Source organism: Lutra lutra, chromosome 3 (genome assembly GCF_902655055.1).
Source record: "Lutra lutra chromosome 3, mLutLut1.2, whole genome shotgun sequence".
Lineage (NCBI taxonomy): Eukaryota > Metazoa > Chordata > Mammalia > Carnivora > Mustelidae > Lutra > Lutra lutra.
In genome coordinates, this window is record NC_062280.1 from 155,986,513 (window position 1) to 156,009,477 (window position 22,965).

Consider the following 22,965-nt stretch of genomic DNA (forward strand, 5'->3'; position numbering starts at 1 on the left):
CATAGATGGTGCCACTTTAGATAAGTATCCTTTGACCACACTATAGTGACCCTTCACTCTATAAAAGCTGTGGATTCAGCTCCAGACTGAATGCAGAATAGTACCTAGATCATCCGTCTACCCACTCCCTTTGTCAGTAAGTTACCCTGAATAAAACTTTGTGTAAGTGGTATGGAGTGGCTTTGTTTTCATTCTCAAAGTGCCTTTTCAGTTCAGAAGATACTTTGCTGACCCTTCTCTATCTTCTAACGCTATTCATCCATTGATAAACACTTTGGTTCTTTCTATATCTTGGCTATTGTGAATAAAGCAGCAATAAACATAGAGGTGAATATATCTTTTCAAATTAATGTTTTCATTTCTAGAGATTAAAAACCCGGAAGTAGAATTATTAGATCATATGGTGATTCTATTTTTAGTTTTCTGGGGAGCTCCATACTGCTTCCCATGGTGACTGTACCAGTTTACATTCCCACCAACAGTGCATGAAGTTTCCCTTTTCTCCACACCCTCACTAATACTTGTTATTTCTTGGCTTTCTGATAATAGCCATTCTGACAAATATGAAATAATATCACATTATGATTTTGATTTGTGTTTCCCTGCTGATCAATGATGTTGAGAATTTTTTCATGTACTTGTTGGCCATCTCTATGTCTTCTTTGAAAAAAGAAAAAAAGTCTACTCAGTTCCACTTCCTATTTTTAAGTCAGATTGTTTAGGGTTTTTTGTCTTTGAATTGGAGGAGTTCATTATACAATTCCAGTATTAGCCCTTTATTGGATATATGATTTGTACATATCTAACGTCATTCAGTAGGTTGCCTTTTTATTTTGCTGTTTCCTTTGCTTGTGCAAAAGCTTTTTAGTTTAGTTTATTTGACAGAGAAAGAGCACGAGCAGGTGAAACAACAGGCAGAGGGAGAGGGAGAAGTAGACTTCCTGCTGAGCAAGGATCCTGATGTGGGACTCGATCCCAGGACCCTGGTATCATGACCTGAGCCAAAGGCAGACATTTAACTGACTGAGCCACGCAAGCACCCCCATGGATTGATTTCTGAGCTCTATTTTGTTCTATTGACCTATGGGGCTGTTTTTATTCCAATACCATACTACTTGATTACTAAAGCTTTGTAAGTTTGAAATTTCAGAGGCATGATACCTTTAGTTTTACTCTCTCTCAAGATCGCTTTAGCTATATTGGATCTTTTGTGGTTCCATACAAATTTTAAAGCTGTACTATTCCTATGAAAAGTGCCATTTGACTTTGATAGTGAGCACATCAAGTCTATAGATTGCTTTGGGTAATAGTATTTGTAACAATATTAATTCATCCAATTAGGAAGATAGGGCTGTGTTGCTATAAACTTCCCTCTAAGAACTGATTTTAGCATGTTGTTTTTCCATTTTCATTTGTCTCAAGGTTTCTCCTTTGATTTCTAGTTGACTCATTGGTTGTTCAGTAGCATGTTGTTTAATCTCCACATATTTGTAATCTTTTCCAGGGTTTTTTTTTTCCTGTGATTGACTGATTTCTACTTTTATACTATTGTGGTCTCAAAAGGTGCTTGATATGATTTCAGTCTTCTTAAAATTGTTAAGACTTTTTTGTTGCCTAACATGATCTATCCTGGAGAATCTTCTGTGTGCACTTAAGAAGAATACATATTATTATGCTTTTGATTAGAATGTTCTGTAAATATCTATTAAATCCACCTGGTCTAATGTGTCACTGAAGGCCAATCTTTCCTTACTGGTTTTCTGTCTGGATGATCTATCCATTGATTTAAGTAGGGTATTAAAGTCCTCCGATGTTATTGTATTGCTGCTGACTTCTCCCTTTAATTCTGTTTGATATGTGCTTTATATATTTAGGTGCTTCTGTGTTGAGTGAATAAATATTTGCAAATGTTTTAGCTTCTTACTAGATTGACCCTTTTATCATTATTTAGTGCCCACCTTTGCTTTAAAGTCAATTTTCTTGGATATTGGTATAGGTGCCCTGTATTTCCTTGGTTTCCATGTGCATGAAAATCTTTTTCCATCCCTTCATTTTCAATTTGTTTATCCTTACATCTGAGGTAAGTCTTTTGTAGGCAACATATAGATGGGTCTTGTTTTTTTATTTGTTTATCCACTCTATGACTTTTGATTAGAGAATTTAGTACATTAACATTTAAAGTAATTACAGATAAGTACATACTTATTATCATTTTGTTCATTGTTTTGTAACTATTTTGTAATTCCTCTCTGATCCTTTCTTCTCTTTTCTTCCCTTGTAGTTTGTTGCCTCTTTTTAGTGTTATGTTTAGATTTCATTCTCATTATTTTTTAGGTATTTACGTTGGTGTTTGCTTCTTGGTTACCACAAGGCTATTGTATATCAGCCTACATATATACTAGTTTATCCTTAGTTGATAACAAGTTAAGTTTGAATACATTATAAAATACATTTTATATTTTTACTCCCCCCTCTCTGATTTTATGTTTTTGATGTCACATTTTATATCTCTTTATTTTTTATGTTCATTAATGAATTGTAGTTATAGTTATTTTTACTACTTCTTTTAGCCTTCGTGTTAGCTTATAAGTGATTATAAGTCCACTACCCTAACTATATATTTACTTTTACCACTAAGATTTTTACTTTCATATGTTTTCATGTTACTAATTAGTGCCCTCTCTTTTCAACTTAACAAAGTCCCCTTAACATTTATCGTAAGACTGGCTAACTCCTTTAGGTTTTGCTTGTCTGGAAAACTCTTTATCTCTCCTTCAATTCTGAATGAAACTGGGTAGAGTATTCTTAGGTGGGAGTTTATTGCTTTCAACACTTTGAAAGTATCATGCCTTTGTCTTCTAGACAGCAAAGTTTCTGCTAAGAAATCTGCTTATATTTCTACATACAAATGTATGTATGTAGAAATGTAGAAAGTCGTTTTTCTCTGCTGCTTTTAAGATTCTTTTTATTTTCAACTTTTAATGTTTTAATTATAATGCATCTTAATGTAGATGTCTTTGGGTTCATGTTTTTGGAACTCTCTGGACTTCCTGGATCTGGATATCTGTTTCCTTCTTCCCCAAGTTAGGCAAGTTTTCAACCATTATTTCTTCATTGAAGTTTTCTGTTTCTTTCTTTCTCTTCTCCTTCTGGGACCCCTATAATGCAAATATTGTTCCACTTGACATTGTCCTAGTGGTTCCTTAAGCTATCTTCATTTTTAAAAAATTATTTTCACGTTATTCTGTTCTGTTTGAGTTCTTTCTACTAATCTGTCTTCCAGGTCATTGATCCTTTCTTTTGCTTCATCTAGTCTCCTATTGAACCCCTCTAGTGTATCTTTTATTTCAGTTATTATATTCTTCAGCTCTGTGACTTGGTACTTACTTATATTTTTTATCTATTTGTTGAAGCTCTCCCTGGATTCATGTATTCTTCTATTCATCTATTCTTCTGAGAGGTGAACATTTTTATGACCATTACTTTGAACTCAGGTCAATTACTTATCTCCATTTTTGCTTGCTTTAAATAAATTTTTACCTCCTCATTGGTTATTTTTTTATTCTTGCCTTTTATTTTTTTTACCCATTATGATTTTGTCAAATCTTTTCTTATTTACCCACATCTATTCTACTCATCACTGTCTTTTAGGCAATATATTTGTAATGGAACTATTTATTTCTATATTTTTTCCCTTAACTCTATAAGTGTCCTTATGTTTGCATCTCAGTCTGATTTTTTAATCATATAATTTTGAGCTCTTTTTATATTATGTTAACTTTTGTGTTTCTGCAGCACTTATGTAATGCTGCTTTTATTTCTTAGATGATACTTTATCCCATGCTGCATTCTTTGTGTCTCTTCTGTATTTGTTGTTTTTCTTTGTTTATTTTGGTTCATTCTTTCCTTCAAATGTGTTTATACAATGTTTGCAAAAGTGCCATACTGTTACTTTTCACTTGCCTCTCTGATACAGGCATATTCATCCAAATTTTTTATTTGTTTTGATGAAATGTGAGAGATGTTTTTGATACTCATCTTATTTGGGACTAATCCACCTTTTCCTACTCCACTTACCACTTCTTTCTGTTCATTTTCCTGAAGCATGGCATTTCTGGAGACTACAAGGAGAGCTGGGATGAAGCTGGGTTCTTCTGAGACTTTAGTCTTTCTTCTAAGACCCAGTTACTTTTTTGTTAACAGAACCCACTCTGTCAGCAGGAGTATAACTTTAGTTGGAAAGGGAGCTTAGTCTTCAATTCTCTAGCTTTTACCAAGAAGACATTTCCTGTAGTAGACCAGACTACCACCTTTATCCACCACCTTTGAAAATGAGAATAGTTGGAAGGAGTTTTGCTTGGTGTTTGGGCTGTGGAAGTAGACATGGGTGGTTAAGCGGCTCTTTCCTTTTGGGAACTAAGGTACTTGGAAAAAGCATGAGTGCTGCTCTGCTCTTGGATTCTGTTAACTTTTACAAGGGTGAGCCTTCACAGGGGAATGTCTTCAGATTTCCAGCTCTGGTTGTTATTGCATGGGAAAGTGAATCTAAATCAGTATTAAGAAGCCCACTACCTTGCAACTACATGCTGCATCCTCCTTTGCAATTTTTTCACTAGTGGGGACAATTTTTGTCTCCATATACTGATTCTTATGCCTTATTTTTTTTTGACAGATTCAGAACCTGATTAAGAAAAAGATATTATTCTTTGGCCCTTTATTGCCTCCCTCATCTCCTTCTCTGATAGAGTAATATCCTGTAGAATGAGAAGCCCTGGATTTCCCTCTTATCTCTGTTGTAGTTCACAAAGTGGGATATCAGAGCTTCTACTTATGGGATCTTGCCCCTAGAATCTTACTCATTTTTAACTGTTTTTCCTCCAAATTCAGAAAATTTGGAAGATATTAGTGAGTATTTTGTTCACTTACCTCTTTTTTTTTTCATCCTGTTTTGGCAGGGATGGGAGCAGTGGAAGGAACTGAGCACTATGCAAACCCAAAACCTCCTATCCCTTGTTTTGGCTATTATATTTTATAATTTAAGGCATAAAGTTGTAACTCTTCACGTTTTGACTGCTACTGCTACATTTTTACTGGATCTTATTATACGTTGTGCATTTTATTGGCTACTGGATTCAAAGAATTCTGAAAGCTCTTCCAAAATTTCCCAGATGTTACAAAGGATAGAGAAGTTTTAAGTACACATTTATTCATAAAAATACTCTGGATATAATTTCCTAAGTCTTGTGAAACTTTTCATATCATGAACTTCAGTGAAAGAATTATGCCACAGAAATAGAGGTAGGCATTTTTTGTTCTAAATCATCTAAGCAAGATAATCTTGGTTTTTCCTTATTTTACTTCCCTAATTGTTTCATGGAAGTGTAGGAACAAATCTCAAAAAGACCTCTTCTAACTTTACCTTAATATTTTTAGATGTTGGAATAAGCTGGTGTCAAAGATTATTTAAAATAATTGGCGAGTAGTGGCTAGAGAATAAGTAACACTCTAATTAGACTCTCATGGAAGGCTTAACCTGTGCCAGACTCACCTAGGAGTCCTATTACCCAAAAGGTAACTTATTAATGCTAATTATGATTTATTTTTACCCTAACTGTAGAGGCTCTAATAACAATAGAGCAACATTAAGCAAATAAGACACAGGAAGGGTAGCATAACAAATAAATGAAGGTCCCCTATCACCTTTGTTTGACCTTTTGAATTTGTTGCTGCCTTTTTAGGTACCAGTTTTATCATTAGTGTTGGGAAATACAAAAGTCTCCCTGAGCTTCTAAGAGACCTTTCCTGTTAATTTTCTAAGGTAATTTAGAACAAGAAGCATGTGAAGTTACTACAGTGTTCTAAGAATTTCTGTATATAATACAGAATATTTCACAGGAAACAAATCAGCAACAATTTAGCTGTATCTTTTCAGAATATGAGAGGATAAATGAAATGATAACAATATGGGTAATTTGATCACGATGATCACTAGGCAAGCTAGTTAACAATCAAGCCATTACAAAAGACTACAAAGGGAAAAAATTGCTTTTTGTGTTCAACTTCTGCTGTCTGAAGTGTGAATGTATCCCAGTGGGTGGATAAATGGTTGAATATTAATCATCCTTGCCTGTCTGGCAAAGCTTCCTGGCTTTCTTGGCTGTAACTGGTACACTAGTTAGCTTGTTTTCTAGACTGGCAGCAGCCCATCCCCTGGAGAAGCACTCATGCGTCTCTTTCCCTGCCTAAGGGAAAGTTTTACTTTTCCAAGTTTTATCTCTTATACTTAAATCAGTGAAAGCAAAGCCCACTCACTAATGCCTGTGTCTCCATCTCATTCATCAGGCTTTAGCCTGACATGCTGGGCTGTCTTAGTACAGTTTATCATTACCATTCTTGGCCTGTGTTGCCCTAAGCAAAATCTAGCCAAAAGCTTAATAACACTTCCAGTTAGCTTCTCAGTATCCTATTGTTTATTTTTACATATTGGTTATGTTTATCACTATAACACAGTGTCTTGTACATAGTGTACACTCAGAAATGTCTTACTCCATGAATGATAATAGAAATTAGAATCAATTTTATGATCATTTTTATATATAATATAAATACAAACAAAATCTTTCTTGCTGTGTATTCTGAGAAGCAAAAGTATATTTTTTTAGTAAATAAAGGTATTCATTTGCATTCTATAAAATTAATAAAATCCTTGTTTTCCTAATTCTGTCTTAGGAATTAAGAAAGAAAAGTGTGTCCTGATTTGGTTATATTTCTATTTTTTTTTTAAAGATTTTATTTGTCTAGCTCCTTTAGGTGTAGGGTTAGGTTGTGTACTTGAGACCTACACCTAAAGGACCTGGAGAAAGAAAGCCTAAACCCAGCAGGAGAAGAGAAATCATAAAGATCAGAGCAGAAATCAATGAAATAGAAACCAAAAAAACAATAGAGCAAATCAACGAAACTAGGAGCTGGTTCTTTGAAAGAATTAATAAGATTGATAAACCCCTCGCCAGACTCATCAAAAAGAAGAGAAAGGACCCAAATAAATAAAATCATGAATGAAAGAGGAGAGATCACAACTAATACCAAAGAAATACAAACAATTATAAGAACATACTATGAGCAACTCTACGCCAATAAATTTGACAATCTGGAAGAAATGGATGCATTCCTAGAGAGATATAAACTACCACAACTGAACCAGGAAGAAAGAGAAAACCTGAACAGACCCATAACCAGTAAGGAGATTGAAACAGTCATCAAAAAACTCCAAACAAACAAAAGCCCAGGGCCAGACGCTTCCCGGGGGAATTCTACCAAATATTTAAAGAAGAACTAATTCCTATTCTCCTGAAACTGTTCCAAAAAATAGAAATGGAAAGAAAACTTCCAAACTCATTTTATGAGGCCAGCATCACCTTGATCCCAAAACCAGACAAGGATCCCACCAAAAAAGAGAACTACAGACCAATATCCTTGATGAACACAGATGTGAAAATTCTCACCAAAAAACTAGCCAGTAGGGCTCAACAGTACATTAAAAGGATTATTTACCACAACCAAGTGGGATTTATTCCAGGGCTGCAAGGTTGGTTCAACATCCGCAAATCAATCAATGTGATACATCACATTAATAAAAGAAAGAACAAAACCATATGATACTCTCCATAGATGTTGAAAAAGCATTTGACAAAGTACAGCATCCCTTCCTGATAAAAACTCTTCAAAGTGTAGGGATAGAGGGCACATACCTCAATATTATCAAAGCCATCTATGAAAAACCCACCGCAAATATCATTCTCAATGGAGAAAAACTGAAAGCTTTTCCGCTAAGGTCAAGAACACGGCAGGGATGTCCATTATCACCACTGCTATTCAACATAGTTCTAGAAGTCCTAGCCTCAGCAATCAAACAACAAAAGGAAATTAAAGGCATCCAAATCAGCAAAGAAGAAGTCAAACTATCCCTCTTTGCAGATGATATGATACTATATGTGGAAAGCCCAAAAGGCTCCACTCCAAAACTGCTAGAACTTGTACAGGAATTCAGTAAAGTGTCAGGGTATAAAATCAATGCACAGAAATCAGTTGCATTTCTCTACACCAACAACAAGACAGAAGAAAGAGAAATTAAGGAGTCAATCCCATTTACAATTGCACCCAAAACTATAAGACACCTAGGAATAAGCCTAACCAAAGAGGCTAAGAATCTATACACAGAAAACTATAAAGTATTCATGAACGAAATTGAGGAAGACATGAAGAAATGGAAAAATGTTCCATGCTCCTGGATTGGAAGAACAAATATTGTGAAAATGTCTATGCTACCTAAAGCAATCTACACATTTAATGCAATTCCTATCAAAATACCATCCATTTTTTTCCAAAGAAGTGGAACAAATAATCCTAAAATTTATATGGAACTGGAAAAGACCTCGAATAGCCAAAGGAATATTGAAAAAGAAAGCCAAAGTTGGTGGCATCACAATTCCGGACTTCAAGCTCTATTACAAAGTTGTCATCACCAAGACAGCATGGTACTGGCACAAAAACAGACACATAGATCAATGTAACAGAATATAGAGCCCAGAAATAGACCCTCAACTCTATGGTCAACTAATCTTTGACAAAGCAGGAAAGAATGTCCAATGGAAAAAAGACAGCCTCTTCAACAAATGGTCTTGGGAAAATTGGACAGCTACATGCAGAAAAATGAAACTGGACCATTTCCTTACACCACACACGAAAATAGACTCCAAATGGATGAAGGACCTCAATGTGAGACAGGAATCCATCAAAATCCTTGAGGAGAACACAGGCAGCAACCTCTTTGACCTCAGCCACAGCAACATCTTCCTAGGAACATTGCCAAAGGCAAGGGAAGCAAGGGCAAAAATGAATTATTGGGATTTCATCAAGATCAAAAGCTTTTGCACAGCAAAGGAAACAGTTAACAAAACCAAAAGACAACTGACAGAATGGAAGAAGATATTTGCAAACGACATATCAGATAAAGGGCTAGTGTCCAAAATCTATAAAGAACTTATCAAACTCATCACCCAAAGAAAAAATAATCCAATCAAGAAATAGGCAGAAGACATGAACAGACATTTCTGCAAAGAAGACATCCAGATGGCCAAGAGACACATGAAAAAGTGCTCCACATCATTTGGCATCAGGGAAATACAAATCAAAACCACCATGAGATATCACCTCACACCAGTCAGAATGGCTAAAATTAACAAGTCAGGAAATGACAGATGCTGGCGAGGATGCGGAGAAAGGGGAACCCTCCTACACTGTTGGTGGGAATGCAAGCTGGTGCAACCACTCTGGAAAACAGCATGGAGGTTCCTCAAAATGTTGAAAATAGAACTACCCTATGACCCTGCAATTGCACTGCTAGGTATTTACCCTAAAGATACAAACATAGTGATCCGAAGGGGCACATGCACCCGAATGTTTATAGCAGCAATGTCTACAATAGCCAAACTATGGAAAGAACCTAGATGTCCATCTACAGACGAATGGATAAAGAAGATGTGGTATATATACACAATGGAATACTATGCAGCCATCAAAAGAAATGAAATCTTGCCATTTGCGACGACGTGGATGGAACTAGAGGGTATCATGCTTAGCGAAATAAGTCAATCGGAGAAAGACAACTATCATATGATCTCCCTGATATGAGGAAGTGGAGATGCAACATGGGGGGTTAAGGGGGTAAGAGAAGAATAAATGAAACAAGATGGGATCGGGAGGGAGACAAACCGTAAGTGACTCTTAATCTCACAAAAGAAGCTGAGGGTTGCTGGGGGTAGGGGGGTAGGGAGAGGGTGGTTGGGTTATAGACATTGGGGAGGGTATGTGCTGGGGTGAGTGCTGTGAAGTGTGTAAACCTGGTGATTCGCAGACCTGTACCCCTGGGGATAAAAATATATTATAAGTTTATAAAAAATTAAAAATTAAAAAAAAAATTTATTTGTTTGTTTGACTGAGAAAATGAGCAAGAGAGAGCAGAGCACAAGAGGGAGAGGGAGAAACAGGCTCCAGGTTGAGCAGGGAGCCCTGATATGGGACTTGATCCCAGGATCCTGAGATCATGACCTGAGCTAAGGCAAATGCTTAACAACCTGAATCATCTAGGTGCCCAATTTGATAATATTTCTCAATGAAATAGGACTTAAAACATTTATCTGGATCATCACTTTTATCATCTTTCACCTATCATCTGTTACCTTTATTTTAGCTTCTGCTTTACACTGCAGATTTTTTTTGTAAGGAAATAAATTGAAACGGAATAAGTCAATGTAAAGAAACTACATTTACTTCAATAACCAAAGACATCCTTTAGGATATTCTAAATTTAATCAGTATTTCTGAAATTAAATTTATTTTACCAAAATGAGATAAATGCTTGAGAGTGCTTTCAAAATCTGACAAATAACAGCAACAATTTATAATTGTTAAACTTAGAAGAATAATGATTTATTTTTGTTAGAAATAGTCAAGAAAAAAAAAATCAAGCTTTGATTTTATGCCCCAATCAAGGAAAGCAGCAAAAGTGAGATTAGGAAGGAATGTGTCCAGTCAGAGTGAGAACAGTTCTCCTGTAACCACAAAAGTATATGACTTTTTCAAGTAATACCGAAGAAAAGGAGGAAAAATGTATGAAATGTTTAAGAATAATGTGATAGAGAAAAGGGAACCCTTAGGCACTGTCGGTGGGAGTATGAATTGGTTTAGCAACTATGTAAAGCAGTATGACAGTTTCTAAGAAATTAAAAATAGGACAATCTTATGATTCAGCAATGCCACTTCTGGGTATATATCCAAAGGAAATGAAATTGGAAGAGATATCCATACCCCCATGTTCACTGTAGCATTATTCATGATAACCAAGACATGGAAACAACCTAAATGTCTGCTGGTAGATGAGTGGATATAGAAAATGTGGTATCTATATATACTTATATGAATATATTTATATATGCATGTGTGTGTATGTATATAATATGCATATAGGATAGAGTAATTCTCAGCCATAAAAAAATAGGAAATCCTGTTATTTGTGATAACATGGATAACCTAGAGGGCAATAAGCTAAGTGAAATAAGTCAGACACAAAAGGATGAATGCTACCTGGTATCACTTATATGTGGAATCTTAAAAAGCCAAACTTATAGAAACAGAGAGTAGATTGGTGATTGCCAGGGTCTGGGGTAAGGGAAAAGTAGGGAGATATTGATCAAACGATGCAAATTTTCAGTTATAAGATGAGTAAGATGAGTAAGTCCTGGGGATATAATGTATAGCATGGTGACTATAGTTAATAATACTGGGTTGTGTACTTGAAAGTTGCTAAAAGAGTAGACCTTAAGTGTTTTCACCACACACACACACACACACACACACACACACACACACACATAAATGATAACTATGAGATGGTGGGTATATAACTAACCTTATTGTGTTAATCATTTTGCAATATATACATATATAAAATTATCACATTTTATATGTTAAACTTACACAAGATTATATGTCAATTATATCTCAATAAAGCTGAAAGAAAAAAAGAAATTGATCTTTCTGAAAAATTAACCCAGAAAAAATCAAATTGACATTAAAGAATGTCTACAGTGATCCAAGGGAAAAAAAAAAAGAATAATGTGAATGTTTTTGTCATTGTTATCAACATCGTGTTCCGCATCAACAACAGAAAATACTTGTGGAATACCTACAGCTTTAATGAAATGAAAACATTAACTCCAGGGATGCCTGGGTGGCTCAGTCAGTTAAGCCCCCAACTCTTGATTTTGGTTTAGCTCATGACCTCATGAGTTGTAGGATGAAGCACTGTGGGGGCTCCACACACAGTGTGGAGCTCCACACACATTGTGGAGTCTGCTTCTCCTTTGCTCTCTGCTCCTCCCCCCACTTGCTCATTCTCTCTCTCAAATAAATAAAATCAATAAAAAAAAACCCTCCAAATTTAAGCCCCTATGAATATATACAAAGATAGGCACATGCATCCAAACACATATACTTGGTTGCAGAAAAAATAAATGTATGTGGAAGATTTTATTCAGTTAAATTCAAGACAAAGGATTTAGTTAGATAACCTTTTATGGTTTTCTAAAATTTCTTGGTTACTATGAAATCTGGGTGTTAACTTGATGTACTTCACTCATTTATCCAACTGAGCTGAAAGGTTTTTCCAGATTTTTGTATCTTTGAGGAGGTCCTACGGCTCTGCTGATTCTGGACTAGGCTAGGTGTGGAATTAAAAGCAAATGCAAATGCTGACACTTTCAGATTCAAAATCTGTAGTTTCCAACCTACTGTGGTCTATGGAATTAGAGCTGCTTTATTTTCTGGAGTGCTTGGTCAAATTATTTTTGAAGGATATAAACTGATTAATACAAATAGTTTTTCTTCAGAAATATCTAACAAATTGGATACCTTTATTTTAACTAATAATATAGGTAATGTATCAGTTTCCTATTGCTACTGTAACAAATTATCACAAACTCAGTAGTTTAAAACAATGCAAAAATTTTTCATATGGCTCTGAATATCAGATGTTCAAAATGGGTTCACTAAAACTAATGTGTTCATAGGGCAGTGTTGCTTCTGAAGGTTCTATTAATTTTATAGTGGAAAAATCTAGGCAGGTATAATGTTGATCATAAATAATGAGTCATATTGTCCTTTATTATTTATCCTAATATGATATTCTGAGAAAGTTATAACCTTGTTTTTGTGGTATTCTTGCAAAAAAAAAAATGACCTTAATACAATCATGAGGAAACAGAAGACAAGCCAGAAATAGGGGATATTTTTAAGGGAGAAAAGATCTAATTAGTGCTCTTCAACCATGTTAAGGTCATGAACGACAAAGATGAAAGAACTCTGACAGGTTTAAGGACATTAAGAAGGCATGACAATTAAATGTAATGTAGGATACTGGTCCAGAAAACGAAGAAAAGGAGAAAGCAAATTAGATGCAAATTATGTCTATAGTTTTATAGTACTGTATCAATATTATTCATGTAATTATTCAAAATTATATGAAATGTTAACATTAAGGCAAACTGGGTAAAGTGAGAACTCTGTATTATATTTTCAACTTTTCTGTAAGCCAAAATTATTTCAAAATTTAGAAAAATCTTTTAAATGCCTTCTTTAATGCTATCAAAATACCGAAGTAGCTTGTAGTTAACCCACTGCCCCGGATCCCATTTTCCATGGTTATTACATGGATGAGGTCTGTGTCTTTTCTGATGATTTTCCTATCAAAATATTCTACTTACTTCCACTTCGTGACCTGGTATAAGGTCAAGATGTTGGGAGCTATCGTATTTCTCCTGTATACTTAACCCACCATTAAATTAACTTGTACTGTGGCAAGATGATTACTCCTTACAGTCTAAACCAGCAGGTTATGCATAGATGTGACTCACATGGAGAATAAAATGTAATTTAAAAAATGATGATTTTTAGTATTAATTAAAACTCCTAATAATAAATATTAATGCCAGTATTCATTTAAACAGGTTTATTTAAGAGGTTTATTTAAACACAAGCCATCCTTCTGTTATTCACCTTTGCTCAGTATTAGCATTGTCTGTATCTAGGCCTGAGTGGCCATATTAGATATTACTCTTCTGGAACCTACTATGTCTGCAACTCTGGGGTACAGGATAATAAACCATTGTGGATCATTATTCTGTTCCGGAGGTTTTTTTGTGGCATTCTCACAAAACAGGACTTTTTGTTTTTCTGTTCATCTTGCTTAGTCTGTTAGCTAAAGAAATAACATAGTTGTTTTTTTTTTTTAATATCCCTGGTTTAGTCATTTAAAATAAAGCGTATCAGAGAGGAGGTGGGTGGGGGAACAGGTGAAATCGGTGAAGGGGATGGGGATTAAGATCACACTTATGATGAGCACTGAATAACGGTCTACAGAATTGTTGAATCACTGTATTATACACCTGAAACTATTATAACACTGTTATGTTAACTATACTGGAATTATAATTAAAGACTTAATGAAAACAAACAAACAACAGATCAGGAGCAGATTTCTTGTATGTTCCACCTAACTTCTTTGCTCTTACTGTTAAGGAAGCAAATAATTACCAAAAGGGAAGAAATAAGATCTTTCTGTAGTCATCAACTTTCTGACACATAGCTTTTCTTTTGAAACTAAAGCTTGGATTGCTACAGATTTTTATAGGGAAGGTTTATGCATGACACCTTTCTCTTCTGGCTCTCTTAATGACAGGATTAGCTGGCTTTTTAGCTCCTAGCCAAACCAGGTTCTCATTGAAGCTACTGTCCATTATAATTTAAGCTCGTTAGAGTATAACATTTAATCCACTTTTAAGCTGCCAATGCTAAGGTTTTAGAGGAGAATGTAAAGTTAATTCTCACAGCAGTCTTAAAAAAAAAATCAGTGAGTTTTACTGGGCCTTTAGTTCTTTCCTAAAAACGAAGTTAGTAATTCTCTCAGTTAATCCCCAAAGTTCTGTGAAGAGCAAACCGTCATCGGCAGGGAACGTGACGTAAGAGCATTAATACTGAAAAGCGACAAATAACCACACACTTATGATTAAGTGTCTTGAAATTTCATGTCACTTGAGGGAAATCCATGATCCTTCTATGTCTCCTAACATTCTTAAACATGAGGAGGTGGTTTTGGGAGATAGATTTATGTTCAGAAGCTTTTAAATATGTCCTCAAGAAGCAGGGCAGGGCGGGACACAGTTCTCTACAAAGAGCCCTGGCAAGGTTGTGTGAGCTATATGCCTAGGTGTCCTATCTTCCATACCTCGCCGTATTTCCCCTCTTATGGTGCTAATTTACTCTGCACTCTATTCCAGTCCCTCTTCACAGATTGTAAACCCTTTTTGGAAGAGAATTTTCCTTATTCATCTTTAGAACATATTTAATGCATAGCCCACTACTCTGCATATAGTGTTAAGTAAGTATTGGTTGAATTCAGGTAAGGAAATGTAGCCTTTAAATTTTCACAAGCCTCTTAAAAAGTCATTTTTTAAAATATAAAAGTGGGGTGCCTGGGTGGATCAGTTGGTTAAGCAACTGTCTTCAGCTCAGGTCATGATCCTGGAGTCCTAGGATCTAGTCCCTCATTGAGTCCTGTATTGGGCTGCCTGCTCAGTGGGGAGTCTGCTTCTCCCTCTGACCCTCCCTCCTCTCATTCTGTCTCTCTCTCCCTCTCTCATTCTCTCTCTCAGATAAATAAATAAAATCTTTTTTAAAAAAATTTGAAAGAGGGGCGCCTGGGTGGCTCAGTGGGTTAAGCCGCTGCCTTCGGCTCAGGTCATGATCCCAGGTCCTGGGTTCGAGCCCCACATCGGGCTTTCTGCTCAGCAGGGAGCCTGCTTCCTCCTCTCTCTCTGCCTGCCTCTCTGCCTACTTGTGATTTCTCTCTGTCAAATAAATAAATAAAATCTTTAAAAAAAAATTTGAAAGAGAAGAGAGAGTGTGCGTGTGTTTGTGAAGAAGATCAAGCCAGGAGAGAAAACTGTATACACAGATGCTGTGTGTGAGGAGACTGTGCCATGTTATTCTAGGCAGTACTATTTAGGGCAGCCGTTCTTGACCAGGGGTGATTTTGCTTCCCTAAGGAGGCACTTGGCAATGTCTGAGGACAATTTTTAATTGCCATGAGTTGTGGAGTATGGAGTGCTGCTACTAACAAATAATGGGTAGAGACCAGGGATGCTGCTAAAAGCTCTGGAATGTACAGAACAAATAATTATCTGGCTTAAAATGTCAACAGTTCCAAAGCTGAGAAACTCTGGTATAGATCAAACCAAGCTGGGGTCAGTATGATAAAACAGAGATTTTATTAGGACATCGCCCTTCTCCAAATAAATGTAAAATTATTTTATAACGTTCTTGCTTCTTTTTAAGTATGTATCTTTCTCACTTGCACTCCTATGTCACATAACAGTATTATTGTGAAAATGAAAATCTTTGCCTTTAAATTTAGAGTAGAAGCAGGACCTGGAATAGCTTTCTTTTAAGGACTTTCCTATTCTGACATCCTGAATTTTTTCCCTTCTATGTGATCTTACCATAAAGATGGCTGAGTGGACTTCTTGTATAGCCTTATACATAGGTAGAATGACCAGTTTCTGCCTTTCGGGAAAGCAAATTTACTTCTACATCTTTTCCTCTTCTGTCTTCTGCTTTTTTCAGGGGTAGGGGGGCGGGGGAGAGGGACAGGGGGACACAGGGGAGGGAGATGGTGTATCTACTCCAAGATGGTGGGGATAACATAATGAAATTAAAGTTTGAAAAGAGAGTGACACCCAAAACACAATTATAAATGTGAAAACAGGAATAATGTCCACTTTAGCAGGGTGACCAAATTTAACTTGAGTTAGGGATCTCAGTTAATCTGTGTGATATATTATTTTAAATTTATAGAGCATTCACTTAAATGGGTTTAAAAAGTGACTAATGCGGGCGCCTGGGTGGCTCAGTGGGTTAAGCTGCTGCCTTCGGCTCAGGTCATGATCTCGGAGTCCTGGGATCGAGTCCCGCATCGGGCTCTCTGCTCAGCAGGGAACCTGCTTCCTCCTGTCTCTCTGCCTGCCTCTCTGCCTGCTTGTGATCTCTCTCTGTCAAATAAATAAATAAAATCTTTAAAAAAAAAAAGTGACTAATGCAATTGAAATTATGAAATCAGAGATTTGGCTGTCATCTGATTTTGAAGGTCATGGCACAATTAGGCTGAGGAATCCTGGCTTGGAACCTAGAAGTCGTGAGTTAGTCTAGTAATTTTTTTGGTTTTCCTTATACCCTGGATCTAGGATAACCCAGGACAGAGTCAAACTTCTTGAGCTCTTTGCTAATGCAAACCTTGAGATATTCCTCAGCTAGTCAACCAACCAATAATTAGCTCAAGGTCATTCCTGAACCATGGAATGAACAAGTCATCAGTATTTAAGGCATAAAACTCATGTTTTATGGTGAAATGCTCAGGCCATTTAACATTACTCTTAGATAATCACCTACTGTACTTGTCGACACATCACTTCCTCCATCCTCAGAGTTCTGACTCAAACCTGTAATAATACAGTAGTTTCCTCAATGATAGAAACAATTTGCCTATGAGCTGAAAAATGCAGTATGATACCCGTTATTATCAAGCTACCCATACTGCAAGCCTAATTCATGGTTATTAATGTGAACACCTCACGTAGTTCTTTTTGCTTTTAGCTCCTGAATTTTTAGTTGTTTATTTTTTCTGTAGTGAAGAAGTTTCATAGCTCTGCAAAGTCTTAGAACTTTTTTTTTTTAATAAACAGGTTGTGAAAGGCAGCTGCATCTAGCTATAAGACATCAAGCAAGTGACCCAGAACTTGTTATTTTTCATCTCAGTTTCTGTAGCTGAGGCAAGGGCTTTTTCTTGGCCTCTACTCAGTGATATACAAAAACCTGAAGCTTTTAAAGTGGGAGAGGAAACCGAGAAGGTAAGATTTTGTTTCACAAAGAAATCCCAGGCAGTTACCTTGGGATGCATTATTAATCAGGTCCTCTTGTTGACAGTGCTGGGATCACTTTGTTGATATTCACCATGTCTGTTGGTTAAAAAAAAGGGGGGGGCATAGGGGGAAGAATATTGAATAACATCAGTACTCTTACAATCGTTCTCTGTTTCTGCTTTCTATTTGGAAATTTAGTACAGTGCATGGCTGTTTCAGTAATTGTGGTGTAATAAACATCTGTGGAGGATGGTGTAACATGTTTGTTTCTGCAGAGCCCCATAGCAAATAACATGTACATCATCAGCTTTCAGATAACTCTTCGAGATGGCCTATAACTACTGAGCACATATCAGGGAATGATATATAATTTATATCCTGATATAGAAAGAAAAAAGTGAAAGAAATTTGACCAGCTGCTCGAGTAGTTCTTATTTCCTGGTTTCATCAGGAAAGTCTGTGTTTAGCATGTACTTTGAGTCTATAAACACTCCATCTTGCCAATGATACCAAAAAAACCCACACTGTGCAACCTAATTTCTCATATCTTGTCCCTTGTAGAATTTCTAAAGCATGGATACAGATGCTTCTGTATATGGATATACAGAATATGGATATATATGGATACAGATCTACTCTTTATTATCAAGGGGCTTCGTTTTTTTAAATTGCCTCCATGGAGATTCCTTGATCTGGGACTGGACTGGCTACATAATTGGCCAGGTGTAGTGACAAATGACAATGAGAGGCCCCTTGGTTAAAAATTATGAAGAGAGGCACCTGGATGGCTCAGTTGGTTAAGGATCCGGCTCTTGATTTCCACTCAGGTCATGATTTCGGGGTCTTGGGATAGAGCCTCGCTTTGGGCTCCATGCTCAGCAGGAGTCTGCTTGATATTCTCTCTCCTCCTCTCCCAGGGCTGCCCTCCCCTGGAACCAATAATAAATAAATAAATCTTTAAATATAAATACATAAAAATAGAAATTATGAAGAATTTTGCGAGGACAACAGCAGGGCATTATGCTAAGCATGGAATCCTCTGTGGCCACTCAGCCTGCACAACCACAAAGCTCCTCTGCAAAGCTGGCACACCTACTAAGACCCATGCCATGAAGGTTACTTGGAAATGATACCCAGTAGATAGCCATTCTACACAAGGAAAGCCCTATACATACCTTTTTTTTTAAAATAAATTTTTCCGTATTGCTTTCTAATGCTTCCAATGGTCTTGAAAAGCACAAATCTGTCACTGTAGATTAGTTTGAATTTTCGGCAAACATAGAATATGTACATTTGTCTAGCCTTTTTCTCTCAGTGTAATGATTTTGAAGTTCATTCGTTTTGCTACATGTATTAATATTTCATTCCTTTTTATTTTTTTAATTAATTAATTTATTTATTTCTTTTTTAGATTTTATTTATTTATCTGACAGAGAGAAATCACAAGTAGGCAGAGAGGCAGGCAGAGAGAGAGGAGGAAGCAGGCTTCCCGCTGAGCAGAGAGCCCGACGCGGGGCTCGATCCTAGGACCCCGAGATCACGACCTGAGCTGAAGGCAGCGGCTTAACCCACTGAGCCACCCAGGCGCCCCTCATTCCTTTTTATTGATGATCAGTATTCCTTTTGGTAAATTGTTTATCCATCACATGCTAATAGACATGCCTGTTTTCTTTGGTGTTTGGCTCTGATACGTAAAGCCTCACTGAGTACCCATATGTTTTTTATTTTCTTCTGTGAATACCTGGGATAAGAATAGTTGAGTTACATAGTAGTTACACGTTTAAATTTTTAAGGTAGTGGCAAATTGTTTCCTAAAGTGGTTGCTGGATCTTATATTCCCACCAGCGATGTGTGAAGGTGATGTAGGAAATGTTGGGGTTTGGAGCCAATGGCCAAGAAAGAATTCTTGAGACATCTTCAGGGCAAAAAGGTGGTTTTATTAAAACATGGGGACAGGACCCATGAGCAGAAAGAGCTGCACTGGGGTTGTGACAAGTGACTGATTATATATTTTCAAATTGGGAGGGGGTTAGGGACACCACAAGCCTCCAAGGTATTTTGGAAACAGAGTTTCTGGAACCTTGAGGCAGCTACCTATTGTTAGAAAACCGTCATTTATTACTGTTTAGTAAACCCTCAGTCACAGACCCTTCAGATGTATATCAGTGGGCCTTATGCTTGGAGGATGTTTGCTAACATGTATCTTGGGGAATAGAGATAAAAGAAGTTCCAAAGGAATTTTTATATGTTAAAGTAGACTCACAGGATTTTGGGGGTCAGGCTAAGATTGCCTTTTGCCCTTTGTCTTGATGTGTTAGCATCAAGACAGATGAGCTCATAGAGGAAGGTCACTCTACCTGTTTCAAGGACTTGCCAGTAGGCTATAGGCAATAAGGAGATTTAATTTTTTCATTTGCCTTTGTTTCCCACATCAAAGGTTCTAGTTGTTTCATTTACTCAAAATACTTGTTATGGTCAGAAAAGACCAACTCACAAGATATTTAATTCTCTTCTAATATTACCTTTAATTTATTTGTAGAGAATTTCTCAGGGAATTCTGATTTTTGTTTTCAAAATTTTATTATGAAAGTTTCAGGCAGAAAAGTTGAAAAAATGTACAGTAAACACTCATATATATATATATATATATGTATATACATATATACCATCTAAATCTAGTAATTATTATTTTGCTGTGATTGCTTTATCACCTATCTATACACTTATCTCCATCTATCCAGTCACCACTCAATTTTTCAAGGGATGAAAGAATATGTAAGCATAATGGGGAATAACACAGATATCAGACACAGATTATCATCCAATAAAAACTATGTTTTCTTTTAAGATTTTTTGCTTATAGCTGATATTTTCTTGTTAGATTAAAAAAAATCTAATCTAGAACATAATTTGGAGATCATGTAGTTCTTAACATCATCATTTTCTTCATTACACAGATGAGGAATCTATGGCCAAATCAAATGATTTGTGGAAGATAATAAGGTTAATCTTGAATCAGATTTCATGATTTCTAGATCAACATTCTGTGCACAAATCCACATTTTCTTACAATATTAATGTTTCATATTTTAAATGAATAAAATGTGTTCCTATTACTGAGTTGTAAAAAATTATTTTTCCATCCATTTATGAAGATATAATTCTGTATTATAATTATATACAAAAGCCTGCACTTTTAAAGTTAAAAGGAATATTAGTATCCTCTATGTTTTTTTCCAACCCTAGTGTCCATTTGAACCCTGACTCTGGAGCAAGTGGGTTAGTACTTTGAAAAAATGTTTAAGGCAATTCAGTTATTTTTCCTAATATTCTTTATTTGGAGTGAAACATTAAGTATATAAATAACCCATATTTTTTGCTCCCTTTGGGTCTCTGTTTACCAATTTTTGGAACTTTTATCTTCATACCCGCAACTCCATCAGGGGATTTTTCAGATGAAGGAAGAAGACATGGAACTTAGAGAAGGCCAATTTTATTTGCTAATAAGAAGGAGTTTAAAAGTAATGGTTAAAATTGGATTTTTAAGCTATCAGCGGATGTAATTTATTCCATCATGCCAGGTCCCCATTTGCCTTCTCTTTATTGCAGGTAATTGAGAATTAGTCATGTTTGTTATTTTTAGCACTCCCTGATTTTGTCTGGAAATGGAAATGAAGTTACAAAAACAAGTAAAGAAAAGCTACCAAAAATATTTTTAAAATCACCACTCCTGATTCAGTGAGCCAGGAAATATTAGGAGACTTGGAAAAGGATTGTTCTAAAATAAAAATTAGGTGGTTTTGTTTGAGTTGATTATTTGTCTCAATAACCAAGATTGTGTGGACTCACTGAGAACATCTCTTTGCCACACATCCTTAAGTAAGTGTTTTGATGCTAAGAAGACAGCAGGAGACTCTTACTTCATTTATTTTACTACTACTGCTTGATTTTGAGAAAGTGGATTTTGGAAGTTTGGAATAGGGCTTTTAACTTGCTTTTTTCTCCCTTAACCTTGAAATTTTATCCATTGACGCAAACTGTTTTTTAGAAAAAAATATTTCAGATTATTTAAAAATTTGATGGTCAGTAGACAGTTTAATCTGAAGGAAGAAGACTGATTTATATTTCTAGATACTCTCAAAATAGAAAATAGAGCTTCCAGTGCTATTTCTTTGTAAGGGTTTAAATCCATGTACAGGCTGTTAATCTGAAGGGCATTTGAAGTTTGAATTATAATGCATCAGTCATCCTTAAAAACTCAGGCAATTAATATACACAAATACAAAATTCCCTAAACAATATTTTTGTCCACACTTCATTTATATATGCTTATAGGAGTTACTCATGCTAAACTGCAATTTATCAAATCCTTGGTAACAAAACAAATCACCCTGTCATTTTATACTTAAACATGTCAATACTAACTTTTTTCAAAATGCAGGTATGGCATTGGATTGCGAATACTTAGTGATGCTAGAATTCTCATCCTAATAGCAAGAAGAAAAAATGTTCTATTTTAAGAATCAGTATGCCAGTTAACTGTTATTATTAATATAATAAATTATTTTTTCCTTTGTTAAAAGGATCTTCTGACATCTTGGCAAATTTAACACATCTACCAAGTGGAAGTTACTCATTTATCACCCTAGAGATCAGTATCACTACCTTTAAATACATATACTTACAATAATGGCAATGCCCTATGCTCTGTTGTAGATGTACACATTTTACACAAGTGAGTTACCATGTGGCAGCCCTCTATTCCTGAAAATAGAAAGAACTTCTCAGTAAATAACTTTAAAGAACAATGTCTATTACACACAGGTATCCAGAGGAATTTACAAATGATTTGGCAATGTATTTGGGGGAGGTAAATCTTTGTGTATGGTATAAGAAAATGGTCCAGTTTCATTCTTCTACATTTGGCTGCTGGAAAATTGGACAGCCCCATGACCTTTATTGTTACCTAATTCTCAGCTTTAGCTTTCCCTAGCCCTTCACTGCAGGACTCACTCATATTCCCAAATAAGGATAGAAAGAATGGGCAGAGGTGCCTGGCTCACTCAGTTGGTGAACCATGTGACTCTTGATCTTGGGTTTGTGTGTTCAAGACCTGTGTTGGGTGTAGATATTGCCTTAAAATAAAATCTTAAAAAAACAAAAACAAAAAACAGTGACAGCATATTTAGAGAGTCTTGTGGTTTTTGGGGTGGGGGGGTGATTAGAGTGTCTTTTCCAAAATAAAAAGTAGGTTCCCACTCATGAATATTAGATTCCTTTTTATAGAAAAAGTTTTCCAAGTTTAAACTCGGTATACATCTTCTGACAGATACTAATTTGCCTCTGAAGAAAACAGTGTATTAGAAATCAGTATATTCTTCAAAATTGCAAGACAATCATGAACTTCTGGATTTGGACTTCTTAACCCCTCAACCTT